This window comes from Triticum aestivum, chromosome 3B (assembly GCF_018294505.1).
Source record: "Triticum aestivum cultivar Chinese Spring chromosome 3B, IWGSC CS RefSeq v2.1, whole genome shotgun sequence".
Taxonomy (NCBI): Eukaryota; Viridiplantae; Streptophyta; class Magnoliopsida; order Poales; family Poaceae; genus Triticum; species Triticum aestivum.
The window spans coordinates 71,687,648-71,711,198 of NC_057801.1; positions in this window are offsets into that span (position 1 = coordinate 71,687,648).

Genomic DNA, 23,551 nt, shown 5'->3' on the forward strand with positions numbered 1-23,551 from the left:
AGCTATGCAACATCCTTGGGTAAAGCGAGCTTTAGCCGTTACGGGCAAGCTCCGCAAAGAAATTATGGACCTCAAGCAACAAGTCAATAAGCTCGAGGAGGAGAATCGTATCCTGAGGGGCATCATTGCCAAGAAGATCATAACACTAACTGTGAAGAAGGAGGCATAATTACATGGATATGGGCACTCCCCTTGGCAACTGCCAAGCTTGGGGGAGGTGCCCCGGTATCATATCACCATCACACTCCTATATTTACCGTTTTATTTAGTTCGATCCTTTTAGTATTATCTTGATCTAGTAGATTGAAGTTTTGATATCAAGTAGCTTTGAGTTTTGCCTATGATCTCTTTATGTAATCGAGTCCGTGAGCTATCTATAATAAAGATTAGTGTTGAGTCAAGGGCTTTGCTATCTTGCTATGATCTTGAGAAAAATAGAAATAAAAAAAGAATAAAAAGAGTTCATATTGATCTTATGGATAGTGATGACTACACACATAGAAAGTATGAGGCTTAAAAGTTGTTGAGAGTTGATAAACGTAGTTTTGGTCATCGTTGCAATTAACATGAAGTAATAAGGAAAGAGAGGTTTCACATATAAATATACTATCTTGGACATCTTTTATGATTGTGAAGCACTCATTAAGTATGACATGCTGAAAGAGTCGATGTTGGACAAGGAAGACAATGTAATGGTTTATGTTTTCTCACATCTCAGTTAAAGTATATTGTCATTGATCTTCCGAACATGTTGAGCTTGCCTTTCCCCCTCATGCTAGCCAAAATTCCCAGCACCAAGTAGAGATACTACTTGTGCTTCCAAATATCCTTAAACCCAGTTTTGCCATGAGAGTCCACCATATCTACCTATGGATTGAGTAAGATCCTTCAAGTAAGTTGTCATCGGTGCAGGCAATAAAAATTGCTCTCCAAATATGCATGACTTATTATTGTGGAGAAAATAAGCTTTATACGTCTTGTTATGGAAGCAATAAAAGCGATGGACTGCATAATAAAGGTCCATATACAAGTGGCAATATAAAGTGACGTTCTTTCATACTAAAATTTTGTGTATCCAACCCTAAAAGCGCATGACAACCTCTGCTTCCCTCTGCGAAGGGCCTATCTTTTACTTTATGTTTTTACTTTATGCTTGAGTCAAGGTGATCTTCACCTTTCCCTTTTTCATTATATCCTTTGGCAAGCTCCTCGTGTTTGAAAGATCATGATATATATATCCAATTGGATGTTTGTTAGCATGGACTATTATTGTTGACATCACCTAAAGGTGAATACGTTGGGAGGCAACAAAATAAGCCCCTATCTTTCTCATTGTCCGGCTGAAACTCCATAACCACAAGTATTGCGTGAGTGTTAGCAATTGTAGAAGACTACATGATAGCTGAGTATGTGGACTTGCTGAAAAGCTCTATTCTTGACTCTTTCTGGTGTTATGATAAATTGCAATTGCTTCAATGACTGAGATTATAGTTTGTTAGTTTTCAATGAAGTTTCTGAACCATACTTGACATTGTGAATTGATTGTTACTTGAGCATAAGAAGTCATATGAAAAAATCAATTTATGTTGTTGTTATAAGAATAATCATGATACCCTCATGTTCGTATTTTATTTTTATCGACACCTCTATCTCTAAACATGTGGACATATTTTTTGATTTCGGCTTCCGCTTGAGGACAAGCGAGGTCTAAGCTTGGGGGAGTTGATACGTCCATTTTGCATCATGCTTTTATATCAATATTTATTGCATTATGGGCTGTTATTACACATTATATATCAATACTTATGGCTATTCTCTCTTATTTTATAAGGTTTACCATGAAGAGGGGGAATGCCGGCAGCTGGAATTCTGGCTGGAAAAGGAGCAAACATTGGAAACCTATTCTGCACTGCTCCAAAAGACTTGAAACTCCACGAAACTTATTTTTGGAATTAATAAGAATTTTTGAGCGAAAGAAACACCTCAGGGGGCCCACACCCTGGCTAGGAGGGTGGGGGGCGCGCCCACCCCTACTAGGCGCGTCCCCTGTCTCCTGGGCCCCCTGGTGGACCTCCGGTGTCCATCTTATGCTATATGAAGGCTTTTACCCTGGAAAAAATCATGGGCAATCTTACGGGACGAAACTCCGCCGCCACGAGGCGGAACCTTGGCGGAACCAATCTAGAGCTCTGGCAGAGCTGTTCTGCCGGGGACACTTCCCTCCGGGAGGGGGAAATCATCACCATCGTCATCACCAACGATCCTCCCATCGGGAGAGGGTCAATCTCCATCAACATCCTCACCAGCACCATCTCCTCTCAAACCCTAGTTCATCTCTTGTATCCAATCTTGTATCCAAAACCACAAATTGGTACCTGTGGGTTGCTAGTAGTGTTGATTACTCCTTGTAGTTGATGCTTATTGGTTTACTTGGTGGAAGATCATATGTTCGGATCCTTAATGCATATTATTACACCTCTGATTATGAACATGAATATGCTTTGTGAGTAGTTACATTTGTTCCTGAGGACATGGGTGAAGTCTTGCTATTAGTAGTCATGTGAATTTGGTATTCGTTCGATATTTTGATGAGATGTATGTTGTCTTTCCTCTAGTGGTGTTATGTGAACGTCGACTACATGACACTTCACCATTATTTGGGCCTAGAGGAAGGCATTGTGAAGTAATAAGTAGATGATGGGTTGCTGGAGTGACAAAAGCATAAACCCTAGTTTATGCGTTGCTTCGTAAGGGGATGATTTGGATCCATATGTTTAATGTTGTGGTTAGGTTTACCTTAATACTTCTTTTGTAGTTGCACATACTTGCAATAGGGGTTAATCATAAGTGGGATGCTTGTCCAAGTAAGGGCAGTACTGATGACCCACAAGTGTAGGGGATCTATCGTAGTCCTTTCGATAAGTAAGAGTGTCGAACCCAACGAGGAGCAGAAGGAAATGATAAGCGGTTTTCAGTAAGGTTTTCTCTGCAAGCACTGAAATAGTAGGTGATAGATAGTTTTGTGATAAGATAAATAGTAACAAGCAAAAAGTAAATAAAGTAAATAAAGTGCAGCAAGGTGGCCCAATCCTTTATGTAGCAAAGGATAAGCCTGGACAAATTCTAATAATGAAGAAGGAGCTCCCGAGGACATGTTGGGAATTACCGTGAAGCTAGTTTTCATCACGTTCGTAAGATTCACGTTCGGTACTTTGATAATTTGATATGTGGGTGGACCGGCACTTGGGTCCTGCCCTAACTTGGACAAGCATCCCACTTATGATTAACCCCTATTGCAAGCATCCGCAACTACAAAAAGGAGTATTAAGGTAAACCTAACCACAACATTAAACATATGGGTCCATATCAACTCCTAACGAAGCAACGCATAAACTAGGGTTTAAGCTTCTGTCACTCTAGCGACCCATCATCTACTTATTAATTCCCTATGCCTTCCTCTAGGCCCAAATAATGGTGAAGTGTCATGTAGTCGACGTTCACATAACACCACTAGAGGAAAGACAACATACATCTCATCAAAATATCGAACGAATACCAAATTCACATGACTACTAATAGCAAGACTTCACCCATGTCCTCAGGAACAAATGTAACTACTCACAAAGCATATTCATGTTCATAATCAGAGGAGTAATAATATGCATAAAGGATCTGAACATATGATCTTCCACCAAGTAAACCAATTAGTATCAACTACAAGGAGTAATCAACACTACTAGCAACCCACAGGTAGCAATTTGTGGTTTTGATACAAGATTGGATACAAGAGATGAACTAGGGTTTTGAGAGGAGATGGTGCTGGTGAAGATGTTGATGGAGATTGCCCCCCTCCCGATGAGAGGACCGTTGGTGATGACGTTGGTGATGATTTCCCCCTCCCGGAGGGAAGTGTCCCCGGCAGAACAGCTCTGCCAAATCCCTAGATTGATTCCGCCAAGGTTCCGCCTCGTGGCGGCGGAGTTTCGTCCCGTAAGCTTGCCCACGATTTTTTCCAGGGAAAGAGTGATGATATAGCAGAAGATGGACGCCGGAGGCCCACCAGGGGGCCCAGGAGATAGGGGGCCGCGCCCTACAAGGGGGGGGGCGCCACCCTATCTCCTGGACAGGGTGTGGGCCCCTGGCCTATTTCTTTTGCTCATAAATTCTTAATAAATCCAAAAAGTTGTTTCATGGAGTTTCAGGACTTTTGGAGTTGTGCAGAATAGGTTTCCAACGTTTGCTCCTTTTTCAGCCAGAATTCCAGCTGCCGGCATCCCCCCTCTTCATGGTAAACCTTGTAAAATAAGAGAGAATAGCCATAAGTATAGAGATATAATGTGTAGTAACAGCCCATAATGCAATAAATATTGATATAAAAGCATGATGCAAAATGGACGTATCAAGTACCCAAGCACCGGTCCACCCACATATCAAATTATCAAAGTACCGAACGCGAATCATATGAGCGTGATGAAAACTAGCTTGACGATAATTCCCATGTGTCCTCGGGAGCGCTTTTCTCATTATAAGAAATTGTCCAGGCTTGTCCTTTGCTACAAAAAGGATTGGGCCACCTTGCTGCACTTTATTTACTTTCATTGCTTGTTACTCGTTACAATTTATCTTATCACAAAATATCTATTACCTACAATTTCAGTGCATGCAGAGAAAACCTTACCGAAAACCGCTTATCATTTCCTTCTGCTCCTCATTGGGTTCGACACTCTTACTTATCGAAAGGACTACGATAGATCCCCTACACTTGTGGGTCATCAGGGCCGAGCCCGTCGTCGAGGCGGAGGCACAACCACGGAAGAGGACGAAGGCGTGGACACGGGAGAAACTGCGGGTGAGGCAGCGGTCGAGGCCTCAGGTGAGACCGCAGACGGCGGCGTCAAGGCCGCGGGTGACGAAGAGGCGTCAACGGAGGAGACCGCAGGTGACGACGACATGACCGCGGGCGAGGCCGCGGGTGGCGGAGATGAGACCGCGACCGAGGCGGACGAGTCGGCAGGCGAGGTTAGAGGCGACGCGGGGGCGGGCAAGGGCGACGCTGGGGCGGGCAAGGCCGCTGCCAACATGGGTGCGGGGCAAAGCGGTAGAGGGCCCGACCGAGACACCTCCTGAGCCAGGCCAGCGAGGGCTGGCGCCGAAACCCGGAGGAGTGAGGCCAGCTTCGCCTGAGCCGACCAGGCCAGCTGGAGCAGGCGCCAAAGCCTGGGTAGGCGATGCCTGGAGGGGCGAGGCCGGCTCCGCCCGAGCCGGCAAGGGAGGCTCCACCGAAGGACCCGTCAGAGATGCATGGGGTCATGGCGGAGGAAGCGCAAGGGGTCCACGAGGCCGTCGAGGGAGATCATCCGAAGACGGAGCTGTTGTCGGTGTAGCCTGCTCAAAGGGAAAAACAACCTCATCAAAGTAAACATGTCGCAAGACGAACACACGACAAGAAACCGGTTCATAGAAGCAAAATTTTCTTTGGTGTTTGGTTGATAGCCGAGAAAGACATAAGCGAGAGACCGAGGCACAAGCTTATGTGGAGCGGTGCTGGTGATGTTGGGGTAACACAAACAACCAAAGACATGAAGATCATCATAGGATGGGGGAGACCTGAACAGAATATGATGAGGTGTATAGCTCCATCGCGGTTTGCATGGCCGGATGTTGAGAAGGACAGTGGCGATGGCAAGAGCATCGGGCCAAAACCGGGCGGGCATGTGTGCATGGAAAAGCAGCGCACGAACACCCTCATTGAGGGTGCGAAGACCACGTTCAGCATGACCATTTTGTTGGGAGGTTTATGGACATGTAAGGCGGAAAACAGTGCCATGAGTGGAGACAAGATGTCGAATGGCGAGATTATCAAATTCTTTTATGTTATCCGTTTGAACGTGAGCAATGGTGCGATGAAAGTGGGTGTGGACATAAGCATAAAAGGAGTGGAGGATGGAGGCTACGTCGAATTTACGGCGTAGTGGAAAAGTCCAAGTGAAGTGAGAAAAATCATCTAAAATCACAAGATAATATGATAAACCCGAATTACTAGGCACTGGAGATGTCCAAACATCAGAATGAATAACATCAAAAGGAAAAGTGGCTATTGATGTAGACGAAGGAAACGGTAAGTGAACGTGTTTTCCTATGCGGAAAGCATGACATGTATGAGTCGCTGATTTATTACATGAAAAAGAAAAGGTGCTCAAAATTTTGTGCAGAGCATCGGCGCCAGGATGACCAAGTCGAGCATGCCAAAGTGAGACATCGGCATGAAGAGCAACCGGGCGGCCACTCGTCGTAGGACCACACGGGTAGAGATCATCGGGGGAATCATATCGGTGCAGAACCCTCCGGGAGCGAGCATCCTTGACAGAGAAACCAAGAGCGTCAAATTCAACAGTGACAAGATTTTCACGAGTAAGGGTTTTAACAGAGCATAGGTTTTTGATTAAGGACGGTGAAACAAGCACATTATTGAGAATAAGAGATGAAGAGGGATATGGAAGAGAGGATGAACCGTGATGAGTGATGGGAAGAGAGGAGCCATCACCCACCACGATGCGAGAGTTGAAGGGGTAGGGGAAGGCATGGGAGAGGATACCGGGGTTGGAAGCCATGTGAGCAGCGGCGCTGGTGCCCATGTACCAATCGCCGCCTCCGTTGTAGGTGCTCGGCGAGGGTGCAACATGAAGGGCAGATAGGAGCACCGGGTCATAGACCGGAGGGGCGCCACCATATGCGTTGTAGCCTGGGGGACCGTCGTAAGCCGAGGAGCCACTGTAGGCCGTGGCGTTGCCGTACACCACGGGAGCCGGTGCAGTCAGCAGCGCCTGATGAGAAGATGGACATGGCCCGAGGATGCCCGGTGTGGGAGGACGGGGAACGGGCATGGAGTAAGCATGCACAATGCCCATCCAGGGATTGTACCCCAAGAGCCATGTCGGAGGAGGAGCGGCAGTGGTTGTCGCGGGAGGGCGGTCCGTTGTGTTGGCGTTGCGGCCCCGGCCCCCACGTCCCTTCTTCTTGCGGCCACTAGCAGGCGTGGGCGCGGGTGGTGGGGTCGGAGGAGGCGCACGCGCCGCTGGCGGAGTCGGCGGAGCGCCATGGCCAGCGACGAGGCCGACATGGAGGGCGGCGTGGGTCGCCTGCCGGGCGGTGTGATGGAGACGCTTCTCCTCCATGCGAAGGTATGTGACCGCCTTCGCGTACGTCGGCGTGACGAGGGAGAGGTTGGCGGCGGTCTGGCCAAGGTCGGGGTGGAGGCTGAGGAGGAGGTTGGTGAGTAGGACGGAGTCGTCGATGGTCATGCCGACGTCGCGCAGCTCGTCGGCGAGGACCTTCAGTCGCGTGCAGCACTCATCGATCGAAAGATCGTTTTGCTGCATAGTGAAGAACTCCCCTTGAAGAAAGACGCCGCGTTGGAGTTGATTGTCGAGGAAGAGATCACACATGCGCGTCCACATAGCATACGCCGACGGGTAGCGGGCGTTCACCATGTTGAAGAGGCCGCTGGAGATGGTGAGGAAGAGCTACTTGACAATGCAGGCGTCCACAGCAAGCCACTAGTCCTTCATGTCGCGGTTGTCGATGCTCCCATCAACATGCTCGATGAGACAGTAAGAGTGGAACAGCAGCGCGAAGTAGGTGCGCCATGCGTTGTAGGATGGAGAGTCGAGGTCGAGGATGAAGGGTACGTGGTCTTTGATGTGAAGCTCGTTCAGGCGGTCGGAGGTGAACATGGCACCGGCAAAGGAACCGACGTTGGATGCATCGGCCTTGGCCATGGTGGCGTCGGGTGGTTAGGGTTGGGTGGTGTTGGAGGGAGGGAAGAGTCGGCGGCGGCTGTGTGTGTTTGGGAAGGAGGAGGCGGCGGCTACAGGAGAAACATGGTAGCGGTGGCGGCTTTAGGGTTTTGGGGAGAAGGTGGCGGCGGCTGTGGGAAGAAGGGAAGCGGCGGCGACTACGGGAGAGGTGGCAGCGGCGGCAGCGGCTTGAGGGGTTTAGGGAGGAGGAAGGCGGCGGCGGTAGGGTTTGGAGTTGGCGGCAGTGGCGGCTACAGGAAGGTGCGGCGGCTGCGGGGTGCAGAAGCGAGAGAAGATCGCAGTAAAACTGATACCATGTAGATAGAATATTTGGTTCAACTCAATTGTATTTCAAGGAGTCGGTCACAATATATACACAGGATGTCTTGCGTGATTAGGAAACTAATCCTACCATATCTCTAGGAGTCAACTATACAAGGCTAGATAAAATAGGAATAGCAATACAAATATGTCACGTTCAACATGAATGAATCCGGATACATATGAACCCATTTTAAAAAACACATTTTTAAAATGGCAAAAAATTCTGAAAAAAGGTCTGCGCGGACATCTCCATATTCAATGTGCGTGCAGAAAGTTCCACGGAAAAACAACTTTTTTGTGGCCCGTGCAAAAAAGCAGAACATTGTATCGCGGAACACTATTTAGAAGCACTAAAATTTTGTCTTTTTTGTGGATACAATAAAAAAAGACTTCTTTTCACAAAACTTAGTGTTGTGGACATATTTTTGCAAACATGTACCTACAAACTTTTGTTTTGATTTTTTTGACATTATAAAACGTGTTTAAAGTACATTTTTTAAAAGCGGGTTCATATCTACCCATGTTCAGGACGTGCCAACTCTTTACCGGGAAGTGCATTGATGAACCCGGGTACATATTAACCCATTTTGAAAATCATATTTTAAAATGCCAAAAAATTCTGAAAAAAGGTGTGCACGGACATCTCCGACATCTCTGTATTTTATGTGCGTGCAGAAAGTTTCACGGTAAAACAACTTCTTTGTGGCCAGTGGAAAAAAGACAAAACATTTTATCACAAAACACTATTTAGAAACACTAAAATTTGTCTTTTTTGCATATACAAAATAAAAGACTTCTTTTTATTTAACTTTGTGTTGTGGATATTATTATTTTTTGCAATGATGTATTTACAAAATTCTGTTTTGATTTTTTTGACATTATAAAACGTTTTTAAAGTACATTTTTAAAAAGCGGGTTCATATGTACCTGTGTGAGAATGTATCTGGCGAAACGACCAGACTGGTGCACCAGATGCACCAGCGATTTATGGGCCGCTGGATTTGAAAGAGAGGGACATGATTCGGTGCGGTGATGGGCTGCCGTTACATTTGCAAAATTGTCCTTGTAGCACATCTAAATCGAGCGATCTGGCCTCTCTGTACCCACATCTTCTTCCTCCCCTTGCCAGTACGAGGCCTCTCTCTCATCGTCTCGCTCCCTCTGCACTTTCTTCTCTCCTGTGCTGCCATAGTCCATGGGAGCTCGGGTTGAAAGAATGTGCCCGATGTCATCTCTCTCCCTCTCCTCCCTCTCATGTGCCTAGGCGAGGATCTCCGGCATGAAAGCTTAATCTCGCCCTTTGTTTCTCTGAATCGACTGTGCGCATTGATTTATTTGGCAGCGATGGCTCGTCGATGTCCGCTGTCGGCCGGGGGCGTCGATTCTATAGAGGTACAGGAGATGATGGCCTTCAGTGATTCACCAATTAAGGGTATGTTCTGCTCTCCCCTTATCCATGAGTATAAATGTTCTTCCGATTTTTTGGGAAAGCGGCGTTCCGTTGCACCCATGGAACGAAAGCTAAGCCGGAGGCCCGCTCGGGGCTCCTCCCCTCTAGGGTTCCTCCTCCAGCTCCCCCCGCCGCCGCTGGCCGCCCTCCCCTCCCGCCGCCTCCGGCCACCAACCGCACGCGTCGCGCCCCTCCTCCTCCTCCGTGTCCGCTCACCCCCCCGGGTGTCGGGCGGACCCCTGCATCCTCCTCTCCTCCAGCCCGACCTCCCCGTCCTTCTCCTCCCGCCACCGCCGGCGGTCCGCCGGGCCTTGCCCGCGTGACGCCGACTGCGGTGGGCCGTTCTTTACCCGCGCGCACTTGGGGAGGCGCGGGGCCCTCCTGCTTGCGGCGGTGCGGCTCGGCGGCGGGCCTCGGGGTCCTCGGTGCGGCAGTGCGACCGTTGGTCGCGGGGCGGCATGGCGGTGCTGGTGGCCGGCGGCGCCCGGGCGGCCCAGATCTGGGCCCTTTCGGGCCCCATCTGGGCTAGGGCGGGCCGGCTGCTCGGTGCACGGTGACACTGCTCCCTGGTTGGTGGCGAGGAGGCGGTGGTTTGCGGGCGGTGGCGGCTTCGTCAGCCGACGAGCTGCAGCGTGACGGTAGGGGCTGTCCGGATCCTTTTTGGGTCCGGCCCGGCTTGGCGCCTGGCAGGCCCCTTGTCCGTGCGTCCGGTCGGCTCCGCGGCGATGGTGGTGGTTGTTCCCTCACGTCGGCGATGTTGCGGATGCCCCCGAGGCCACTATCCCTTCTCCCTTCCTCCAGGTCTCGTGTCGGTGACCTCAGGGAGACGACGAAGTTGATTCGGTGACCATGGTGGCACATATTGGTGGGCGGCGTGATGGGCGGTGCACTATGATTTGTTTGGGGTGGTGGTGGGGGTTTGGGTTGGGAGAAATCTCTGGCAGCTCGTTCGGCCCCAACACGGCGACGCCTGTGGGTGCCGCTGGACCTTCCTGAAGGGCGTCGGGTACACCCTCCCCCCACTGCCCCCGCGTATCGGGGGAAACCCTAGGACTAGTCCGGGGAACAGCGGCGTCGTCGTCGCCTCCTTCTTGAAGGTGTTGCTTTGTACGCGGTGCTTCGGAGTGCTGGGAGAGTGGTGGTACTTCTCCGGAGGGTGCAGCGGTCGCCGGTCGTCTTTGTTCCGTTGATCTGCCGTTGTTGGTATTTGTTTCTCTTTCTTTTTTCTATGTTTTTCTTTGGGCTTATTTATGCTGCGGCCCCAACACCTATCATTGAATGTATCGGTGGATGCTTTGTAATACAAAGCGGGGAACCCTTTTTCTTAAATATTCTTCCAATCTGATAGTATTTTTCCCCAATTCATATTTATTAACGTTCCACATGATAGTTAGTACTTTTGTACGAAGAAATCAGTACTCTGGCAGTCGTGGGCTCGAGCTCAGTGGAAGCAGGCGGAACACAGATACTTGTGCTACTACTTGCTGATTGCTCAAATTTGTTGTCAGTTTCGATGTTTAGCGTTTCCTCAGTTTAGGGCCATCAGTTCCGAAAATCCTTTTTCGAGCCCACGCTCATCTGCACCCGTGTTCAGTAAAAAAATCAAAATAAATATTAGAAAAATTCAAAATATTCCAATTTTTTTTTGCATGGTAGACAATTTCATGCGTGAGGTCCGTCCCAATTTTCAAATCATTTGGACAATTGAGAAACTCTAGGCAAAAAAGACAAATCCGGGGTCTTTAAAATAGTTTACTGTTTATGTATTATTTTGACCCGATCTGTCTTGTTTTTGAGAGCTACTCAGATGTGCAAATGAGCTAAAACTTGGAGCGAACCTCACGCAATAAATTGTCTACCATGAGAAAACAATTTGGAATTTTTTGAACTTTTTGGAATATTTTGTGAATTTTTTTCTGAATGGGTGCAGATGAGCCTGGGCACCAAAATGGCGCACTCCATCAGTTCTTCTAACCTAGTTGAATCTTATTGTTCCTATCACCACATGCTTTTATGTGAATATTTCATTGACGTGCTTGTAAAAACCATGACACTGGTGTGTTTCTTGCAGATGGGGCGATTGATACATTAGATAAAAGAAATATCACACTTTGCCTATTGGAAATATGCCCTAGAAGCAATAATAAAATGGTTATTCACTAGTAGAAACGAGCCATTTGTCCCGGTTTCAGAAGCCCACGGGGTTCTGGAATCGGGACTAATGGGTCGAGACTAAAGCCCAAAACCTTTAGTCTCGGTTCTCTTACAAACCAGGGCAGAAGGGGCTCCACCTGGCTGCTGCGGGGTGCCCAGGCAGGAGCACCTTTAGTCCCGGTTGGTAACTGAAGGAAATATGCCCTAGAGGCAATAATAAAGTTATTATTTATTTCCTCATATGATGATAAATGTTTATTATTCATGCTAGAATTGTATTAACCGGAAACATAATACATGTGTGAATACATAGACCAACATAACGTCACTAGTATGCCTCTACTTGACTAGCTCATTAATCAAAGATGGTTATGTTTCCTAACCATAGACATGTGTTGTCATTTGATTAACGGGATCACATCATTAGGAGAATGATGTGATTGACATGACCCATTCCGTTAGCCTAGCACTTGATCGTTTAGTATATTGATATTGCTTTCTTCATGACTTATACATGTTCCTGTAACTATGAAATTATGCAACTCCCGTTTATCGGAGGAACACTTTGGGTGCTACCAAACGTCACAACGTAACTGGGTGATTATAAAGGAGTACTACAGGTGTCTCCAAAGGTACATGTTGGGTTGGCGTATTTCGAGATTAGGTTTTGTCACTCCGATTGTCGGAGAGGTATCTCTGAGCCCTCTCGGTAATGCACATCACTATAAGCCTTGCAAGCAATGTAGCTAATGAGTTAGTTACGGAATGATGCATTACGTAACGAGTAAAGAGACTTGCCAGTAACGAGATTGAACTAGGTATTGGATACCGACGATCGAACCTCGGGCAAGTAACATACCGATGACAAAGGGAACAACGTATGTTGTTATGCGGTTTGACAGATAAAGATCTTCGCAGAATATGTAGGAACCAATATGAGCACCCAGGTTCCGCTATTGGTTATTGACCGATAATAGTTCTAGGTCATGTCTACATAGTTCTCGAACCCGTAGGGTCCGCACGCTTAATGTTACGATGACAGTTTTATTAGGAGTTTATAAGTTTTGATGTACCGAAGGTTGTTCGGAGTCCCGGATGTGATCACGGACATGACGAGGAGTCTCGAAATGGTCGAGACATAAAGATTGATATATTGGAAGCCTATATTTGGATATCGGAATGGTTCCGGGTGAAATCGGGATTTTACCGGAACACCGGGGGGTTACCGGAACCCTCCCGGGGGTTAATGGGCCTTAGTGGGCCATGAGGGAGAAGAGGAGGGCCGGATAGGGCAGGCCGCGCGCCCCCTCCCCCCTAGTCTGAATAGGACAAGGAAGGGGGGAGGCGGCGCCCCCCTTTCCTCTTTCCCCTCCCCCTTTCCTTCTCCACCAAGGCAAGAGGGGGGAGTCCTACTCCCGATGGGAGTAGGACTCCTCCAGGCGCACCCCTAGGGGGCCGGCCGCACCTCCCCCCTCCCTCCTTTATATACGGGGGCAGGGGGGCACCCTAGGACACACAAGTTGATCTACGTGATCGTTCCTTAGCCGTGTGCGGTGCCCCCCTCCACCATATTCCACATCGGTCATATCGTCGCGGAGTTTAGGCGAAGCCCTGCGCCGGTAGAACATCATCATCGTCACCACGCCGTCGTGCTGACGGAACTCATCCCCGACACTTTGCTGGATCGGAGTCCGGGGATCGTCATCGAGCTGAACGTGTGCTGAACTCGGAGGTGCCGTACGTTCGGTACTTGGATCGGTCGGATCATGAAGACATACGACTACATCAACCGCGTTGTCATAACGCTTCCTCTTACGGTCTACGAGGGTACGTGGACAACACTCTCCCCTCTCGTTGCTATGCGTCACCATGATCTTGCGTGTGCGTAGGAATTTTTTTAAAATTACTACGTTCCCCAACAGTGGTATCAGAGCCAGGTTTTATGCGTAGATGTCATATGCACGAGTAGAACACAAGTGGGTTGTGGGCGATACAAGTCATACTGCTTACCAGCATGTCATAGTTTGGCTCAACGGTATTATGAGATGAAGCTGCCCGGACCGACATTACGCGTACGCTTATGCGAGACTGGTTTCACCGTTACGAGCACTCGTGCTTAAAGGTGACTGGCGGGTGTCTGTCTCTCTCATTTTAGCTGAACCGAGTGTGGCTACGAACGGTCCTTGCGAAGGTTAAAACAACATTAACTTGACGAACTATCGTTGTGGTTTTGATGCGTAGGTAAGAACGGTTCTTGCTAAGTCCGTAGCAGCCACGTAAAATTTGCAACAATAAAGTAGAGGACGTCTAACTTGTTTTTGCAGGGCATGTTGTGATGTGATATGGTCAAGACGTGATGCTATATTTTATTGTATGAGATGATCATGTTTTGTAAACGAAGTTATCGGCAACTGGCAGGAGCCATATGGTTGTCGCTTTATTGAATGAAATGCAAACACCCTGTAATTGCTTTACTTTATCACTAAGCGGTAGCGATAGTCGTAGAAGCAATAGATGGCGTAACCACAATGATGCTACGATGGAGATCAAGGTGTCGCGCCGGTGACGATGGTGATCACGACGGTGCTTCGAAGATGGAGATCACAAGCACAAGATGATGATGGCCATATCATATCACTTATATTGATTGCATGTGATGTTTATCCTTTATGCATCTTATCTTGCTTTGATTGACGGTAGCATTTTACGATGATCTCTCACTAAATTATCAAGAAGTGTTCTCCCTGAGTATGCACCGTTGCGAAAGTTCTTCGTGCTGAGACACCACGTGATGATCGGGTGTGATAGGCTCTACGTTCAAATACAACGGGTGCAAAACAGTTGCACACGCGGAATACTCAGGTTAAACTTGACGAGCCTAGCATATAACAGATATGGCCTGGAACACGGAGACCGAAAGGTCGAGCGTGAATCATATAGTAGATACGATCAGCATATTGATGTTCACTGTTGAAACTACTCCATCTCACGTGACGGTCGGACATGGTGTCGTTGATATGGATCACGTAATCACTTAGAGGATTAGAGGGATGCCTATCTAAGTGGGAGTTCTTAAGTAATATGATTAATTGAACTTAAATTTATCATGAACTTAGTACCTGATAGTATTTTGCTTGCCTATGTTTGTTGTAGATAGATGGCTCGTGTTGTTGTTCCGTTGAATTTTAATGCATTCCTTGAGAAAGCAAAGTTGAAAGATGATGGCAGCAATTACACGGACTGGGTCCGTAACCTGAGGATTATCCTCATTGCTGCATAGAAGAATTACGTCCTGGAAGCACCGCTGGGTGTCAGGCCTACTGCTGATGCAACTGACGACGTTAAGAACGTCTGGCAGAGCAAAGCTGATGACTACTTGATAGTTCAGTGTGCCATGCTTTACGGCTTAGAACCAGGTCTTCAACGACGTTTTGAACGTCATGGAGCATATGAGATGTTCCTGGAGTTGAAGTTAATATTTCAAGCAAATGCCCGGATTGAGAGATATGAAGTCTTCAATAAGTTCTATAGCTGCAAGATGGAGGAGAATAGTTCTGTTAGTGAACACATACTCAAAATGTCTGGGTATAATAATCACTTGATTCAACTGGGAGTTAATCTTCCTGATGATAGTGTCATTGACAGAATTCTTCAATCACTGCCACCAAGCTACAAGAGCTTCGTGATGAACTATAATATGCAAGGGATGGACAAGACTATTCCCGAGCTCTTCGCAATACTAAAAGCCGCGGAGGTAGAAATCAATAAGGAGCATCAAGTGTTGATGGTTAACAAGACCACCAGTTTCAAGAAAAAGGGAAAAGTGAAGAAGAAGGGGAACTTCAAGAAGAACGTCAAACAAGTTGCTGCTCAAGAGAAGAAACCCAAGTCTGGACCTAAACCTGAGACTGAGTGCTTCTACTGCAAGCAGACTGGACACCAGAAGCGGAACTGCCCCAAGTATTTGGCGGATAAGAAGGATGGCAAAGTGAACAAATGTATATGTGATATACATGTTATTGATGTGTACCTTACTAATGCTCGCAGTAGTACCTGGGTATTTGATACTGGTTCTGTTGCTAATATTTGCAACTCGAAACAGGGACTACGGATTAAGCGAAGATTGGCTAAGGACAAGGTGATGATGCGCGTGGGAAATGGTTCCAAAGTCGATGTTATCGCGGTCGGCACGCTACCTCTACATCTACCATCGGGATTAGTTTTAGACCTAAATAATTGTTATTTGGTGCCAACGTTGAGCATGAACATTATATCTGGATCTTGTTTGATGCGAGACGGTTATTCATTTAAGTCAGAGAATAATGGTTGTTCTATTTATATGAGTAATATCTTTTATGGTCATGCACCCTTATAGAGTGGTCTATTTTTATTGAATCTCGATAGTAGTGATACACATATTCATAGTGTAGAAAACCAAAGATGCAGAGTTGATAATGATAGTGCAACTTATTTGTGGCACTACCGTTTAGGTCATATCGGTGTAAAGTGCATGAAGAAACTCCATACTGATGGGCTTTTGGAATCACTTGATTATGAATCACTTGGTACTTGCGAACCATGCCTCATGGGAAAGATGACTAAAACGCCGTTCTCTGGAACTATGGAGCGAGCAACTGATTTGTGGGAAATCATACATACTGATGTTTGTGGTCCAATGAATGTTGAGGCTCGCGACGGGTATCGTTATTTTCTCACATTCACAGATGATTTGAGCTGATATGGGTATATCTACTTAATGAAACACAAGTCTGAAACATTTGAAAAGTTCAAAGAATTTTAGAGTGAAGTGGAAAATCATCGTAACAAGAAAATAAAATTTCTATGATCTGATCATGGAGGAGAATATTTGAGTTATGAGTTCGGTTTACATTTGAAACAATGCGGAATAGTTTTGCAACTCACGCCACCCGGAACACCACAACGAAATGGTGTGTCCGAACGTCGTAATCGTACTTTACTAGATATGGTGCGATCTATGATGTCTCTTACTGATTTACCGCTATCGTTTTGGGGTTATGCTTTAGAGACGGCCGCATTCACGTTAAATAGGGCACCATCAAAATCCGTTGAGACGACGCCTCATGAACTGTGGTTTGGCAAGAAACCAAAGTTGTCGTTTCTTAAAGTTTGGGGCTGCGATGCTTATGTGAAGAAACTTCAACCAGATAAGCTCGAACCCAAATCAGAAAAATGTGTCTTCATAGGATACCCAAAAGAGACTGTTGGGTACACCTTCTATCACAGATCTGAAGGCAAGATTTTCGTTGCAAAATTCGGATCCTTTCTAGAGAAGGAGTTTCTCTCGAAAGAAGTGAGTGGGAGGAAAGTAGAACTTGATGAGGTAACTGTACCTGCTCCCTTATTGGAAAGTAGTTCATCACAAGAACCGGTTCCTGTGACAACTACACCAATCAGTGAGGAAGCTAATGATATTAATCATGAAACTTCAGATCAAGTTTCTACTGAACCTCGTAGGTCTACCAGAGTAAGATCCACACCAGAGTGGTACGGTAATCCTATTCTGGAAGTCATGTTACTTGACCATGATGAACCTACGAACTATGAGGAAGCGATGATGAGCCCAGATTCCGAAAAATGGCTAGAGGCCATGAAATCTGAGATGGGATCCATGTATGAGAATAAAGTATGGACTTTGGTTGACTTGCCCGATGATCGGCAAGCCATTGAGAATAAATGGATTTTTAAGAAGAAGACTGACGCTGATGGTAATGTAACTGTCTATAAAGCTCGACTTGTTGCAAAAGGTTTTCGACAAGTTCAAGGGGTTGACTACGATGAGACTTTCTCACCCGTAGCGATGCTTAAGTCTGTCCGAATCATGTTAGCAATTGTTGCATTTTATGATTACGAAATTTGGCAAATGGATGTCAAAACTGCATTCTTGAATGGATTTCTGGAAGAAGAGTTGTATATGATGCAGCCAGAAGGTTTTGTTGATCCAAAACGTGCTAACAAAGTGTGCAAGCTCCAGCGATCCATTTATGGACTGGTGCAAGCATCTCGGAGTTGGAATAAACGCTTTGATAGTGTGATCAAAGCATATGGTTTTATACAGACTTTTGGAGAAGCATGTATTTACAAGAAAGTGAGTGGGAGTTCTGTAGCATTTCTGATATTTTATGTAGATGACATATTATTAGTTGGAAATGATATAGAATTTCTGGATAGCATAAAGGGATACTTGAATAAAAGTTTTTCTATGAAAGACCTCGGTGAAGCTGCTTATATATTGGGCATCAAGATTTATAGAGATAGATCAAGACGCTTAATTGGACTTTCACAAAGCACATACCTTGATAAAGTTTTGAGAAAGTTCAAAATGGATCAGGCAAGGTGTGAAGTTGAGTCAAACTCAATGCCCGACCACAGCAGAAGATAGAGAGAAAACGAAAGATGTTCCCTATGCTTCAACCATAGGCTCTATCATGTATGCAATGCTGTGTACCAGACCTGATGTGTGCTTAGCAATAAGCTTGGCGGGAAGGTACCAAAGTAATCCAGGAGTGGATCACTGGACAGCGGTCAAGAACATCCTGAAATACCTGAAAAGTACTAAGGATATGTTTCTCGTATATGGAGGTGACAAAGAGCTAGTCGTAAATGGTTACGTCGATGCAAGCTTTGACACTGATCTGGACGATTCTAAATCGCAAACCGGATACGTGTTTTTATTAAACGGTGGAGCTGTAAGTTGGTGCAGTTCTAAACAAAGCGTCGTGGCGGGATCTACATGTGAAGCGAGTACATAGCTGCTTCGGAAGCAGCAAATGAAGGGGTCTGGATGAAGGAGTTCATTTCCGATCTAGGTGTCATACCTAGTGCATCGGGACCAATGAAGATCTTCTGTGACAATACTGGTGCAATTGCCTTGGCAAAGGAATCCAGATTTCACAAGAGGACCAAGCACATCAAGAGATGCTTCAATTCCATCCGGGATCAAGTCCAGGTGGGAGACATAGAGATTTGCAAAATACATACGGATCTGAATGTTGCAGACCCATTGACTAAGCCTCTTCCACGAGCAAAACATGATCAGCACCAAGACTCCATGGGTGTTAGAATCATTACTGTGTAATCTAGATTATTGACTCTAGTGCAAGTGGGAGACTGAAGGAAATATGCCCTAGAGGCAATAATAAAGTTATTATTTATTTCCTCATATCATGATAAATATTTATTATTCATGCTAGAATTGTATTAACCGGAAACATAATACATGTGTGAATACATAGACCAACATAACGTCGCTAGTATGCCTCTACTTGACTAGCTCATTAATCAAAGATGGTTATGTTTCCTAACCATAGACATGTGTTGTCATTTGATTAACGGGATCACATCATTAGGAGAATGATGTGATTGACATGACCCATTCCGTTAGCCTAGCACTTGATCGTTTAGTATATTGCTATTGCTTTCTTCATGACTTATACATGTTCCTGTAACTATGAGATTATGCAACTCCCGTTTACCGGAGGAACACTTTGGGTGCTACCAAACGTCACAACGTAACTGGGTGATTATAAAGGAGTACTACAGGTGTCTCCAAAGGTACATGTTGGGTTGGCGTATTTCGAGATTAGGTTTGGTCACTCCGATTGTTGGAGAGGTATCTCTGGGCCCTCTCGGTAATGCAAACACTATAAGCCTTGCAAGCAATGCAGCTAATGAGTTAGTTATGGAATGATGCATTACGTAACGAGTAAAGAGACTTGCCAGTAACGAGATTGAACTAGGTATTGGATACCGACGATCGAATCTCGGGCAAGTAACATACCGATGACAAAGGGAACAACGTATGTTGTTATGCGGTTTGACCGATAAAGATCTTCGAAGAATATGTAGGAGCCAATATGAGCATCCAGGTTCCGCTATTGGTTATTGACCGAGAATAGTTCTAGGTCATGTCTACATAGTTCTCGAACCCGTAGGGTCCGCACGCTTAACGTTATGATGACAGTTTTATTATGAGTTTATAAGTTTTGATGTACCGAAGGTTGTTGGGAGTCCCGGATGTGATCACGGACATGACGAGGAGTCTCGAAATGGTCGAGACATAAAGATTGATTTATTGGAAGCCTATATTTGGATATCGGAATGGTTCCGGGTGAAATCGGGATTTTACCGGAACACCGGGGGGTTACCGGAACCCTCCCGGGGGTTAATGGGCCTTAGTGGGCCATGAGGGAGAAGAGGAGGGCCGGCCAGGGCAGGCCGCGCGCCCCCTCCCCCTAGTCCGAATAGGACAAGGAAGGGGGGGGGCGGCGCCCCCCTTTCCTCTTTCCCCTCCCCCCTTCCCTTCTCCACCAAGGCAAGAGGGGGGAGTCCTACTCCCGATGGGAGTAGGACTCCTCCAGGCGCACCCCTAGGGGGCCGGCCACACCTCCCCCTCCCTCCTTTATATACGGGGGCAGGGGGCACCCTAGGACACACAAGTTGATCTATGTGGTCGTTCCTTAGCCGTGTGTGGTGCCCCCCTCCACCATATTCCACCTCGGTCATATTGTCGCGGAGTTTAGGCGAAGCCCTGCGCCGGTAGAACATCGTCATCTTCACCACGCCGTCGTGCTGACGGAACTCATCCCCGACACTTTGCTGGATCGGAGTCCGGGGATCGTCATCGAGCTGAACGTGTGCTGAACTCGGAGGTGCCGTACGTTCGGTACTTGGATCGGTCGGATCGTGAAGACGTACGACTACATCAACCGCGTTGTCATAACGCTTCCTCTTACGGTCTACTAGGGTACATGGACAACACTCTCCCCTCTCGTTGCTATGCATCACCATGATCTTGCGTGTGCGTAGGAATTTTTTTGAAATTACTACGTTCCCCAACAGTAACACCAACCGGGACCAAAAGGCATCCACGCGTCAGTAGCTGGCAGGAGCAGGGGTTTTTGTTTTTTTGAAACGGAGGGGGGGCGGTAGGGGGTTTTGGAGGGTTAATTTAGGGGTTTCATATGTTGTGTTAGCTAGCTAATAGAGAGAAGTGACCTCTCTTATCTCCATGCTTGGTCGACACTAGCTACTATACGTATAGAGAGAACTCGACACGCTAGCTAGTAACCAAATGAAGGAACATTAATTACACAAGATCATCATGAACATATACAGAGAGGAGTGCACCTCTCTTTCTCCGAGAGATTTGTCGAACAACAAGTTTTCGTATATCTATCTGACGCTACTAGCTACACATATAGAATATAAGATCTCTTATAATCCATAACATCTAATGTGAATTTCCACATGGTATTCTCCGGCTTTATTGATGACGTGGTCAAGAAAGAATCCCACCAGTTCCTCTTGAACTGCTCGTATGCGATCTTGTGGTAGGATTCCATCCCGCATTTGCCAGATCTAAATTGAAGAAGAGGGTCAATACATGTATATGAATGAAACTCAACACAAATGATGGTAATAAAATAAAATTGTGAATATTTTTGCTTACGCACTTCATATTGTTTTTTAGAGTAGCCCTGCTCACAGGTCGAGTGGCGGATGAACTCGCAAACATAGTATCCACAAAAATCATTCCGCCTTCCTGCCACAAGCACTTTACGAGAAATAGAGTTCAATCAAACTGATAATCAAGCATGATGGATGGTATTGATGAAACTAACTAGAATCAATGGGAGATGCGCGGAACTAGCTATTAGTACTTACTCTCGGGTGTGTAAATCACAGCTCCCCCGGCAGTCCCGGAGCTATTGCGGTGAACTCTTTCCAAACCTTGCCAGACAAAGAAAATAATTACTTGATATCATGAAATAAACAAAGTTGCCGTTATTTCTCGGTTACGGAGGTGATAAAGAGTTTGTCATAAAGAGTTACGTTGATGCAAGCTTTTACACCGATCCGGATGACTCTGAGTCTCAATCTACATACATATTAAAAGTGGGAGCAACTAGCTAGAGTAGCTCCATGTAGAGCATTGTAGACATAATTTTTTTTGCAAAATTCATACGGCTCTGAATGTGGCAGACCCGTTGACTAAACTTCTCTCACAAGCAAAACATGATCACACCTTAGTACTCTTTGGGTGTTAATCACATAGCGATATGAACTAGATTATTGACTAGACCAGATGAGGTGGTATTTCTGCGGTCACATAGAGTGATGGGAGATCACCAGATAGCTGAGTTCTTGGCGATGGAAGGAGCCGGGATTAGAAAGCATATCATCTTCGACAACTTCATTAGCAGTTATGGTTCGTACAATAAGTGTGGGCTTCTGAGAAGAGACGTCTACAACCTATGTTGCCGAGAAAAAAATGAAGTTGATCGCGAAGGGTGATGCTAACACGACAATCGGGATTATGAGGAGCAGAAAGGAGAAGGATCCATACTTCTTCTTTGAGTATGTGCTTGATAGGGAGGGCCGTTTAAAGAGCATGTTCTGGTGTGATGCACAGTCGCGGCGGGACTATCAGTTGTATGGAGATGTGACTGTGTTTGACAGCACGTATAAGATGAACAGATATGGTATGCCCTTCGTCCCCTTTGTTGGTGTAAATAATCACCGTTGCACCACAGTGTTTGGTTGTGCCATTGTGTCCAACGAGACCGAAGCGACGTACGTGTGGCTGCTCCAGACGTTCCTGAAGGCCAATTGTCAAAAGAAGCCAAGGTCAATCATCATAGATGGAGATGCCGCAATGATACGAGCTATTCAGTTGGTTTTGGCCGGTGTGTTGCACCGTCTCTGCTCATGGCACGTGGAAAAAATATGCATAAGCACCTTTATTACAAATGAAAGATCGTGGATGTCGCCTAGAGGGGGGGTGAATAGGCGCTTTTAAAATAATTATGGTTTAGGCTTGAACAAATGTGGAATAAACCTAACGATTAATTTGTCAAGCACAAAACCTACAACAACTAGGCTTACCTATGTGCACCAACAACTTATGCTAAACAAGATAAACAACTAAGTGATAGCAAGATATATGACAAGAAACAATATGGCTATCACAAAGTAAAGTGCATAAGTAAAGGGCTCGGGTAAGGGATAACCGAGGCACGTGGAGACGATGATGTATCCCGAAGTTCACACCCTTGCGGATGCTAATCTCCGTTTGGAGCAGTGTGAAGGCACAATGCTCCCCAAGAAGCCACTAGGGCCACTGTAATCTCCTCACGCCCTCGCACAATGCAAGATGTCGTGATTCCACTAAGGGACCCTTGAGGGCGGTCACCGAACCCGTACAAATGGCAACCCTTGGGGGCGGTCACCGAACCCGTACACTTTGGCAACCCTTAGGGGCGGTCACCGGTACCCGTCAAATTGCTCGGTGCGATCTCCACAACCTAGTTGGAGATCCCGAAGCTTGCCCGGAGCTTTACACCATAATGATTGAGCTCCGAACACCACCAACCGTCTAGGGCGCCCAAGCACCCAATATGAACAAGCTCAAGGGTACCAAGCACCCAAGAGTAATAAACTTCTCAACTTGTAACTTCCACGTATCACCATGGAGAACTCAAAACGATGCACCAAATGCAATGGCAAGAGCACACAGAGTACCCAAGTCCTTCTCTCCCAAATCCAACCGAAGCAACTAATGCTAGGGAGGAAAATGAGAGGAAGAACAAGAAGGAGAACACCAAGAACTCCATGATCTAGATCCAAGGGGTTCCCCTCACATAGAGGACAAAGTGATTGGTGGAAATGTGGAACTAGATCTCCTCTCTCTTTGCCCCCCAAAACTAGCAAGAATCCATGGAGGGATTGAGAGATACCAAGCTCAGACAAGGTCAACAATGGGGGAAGAACACAAGCTCAAAGGATA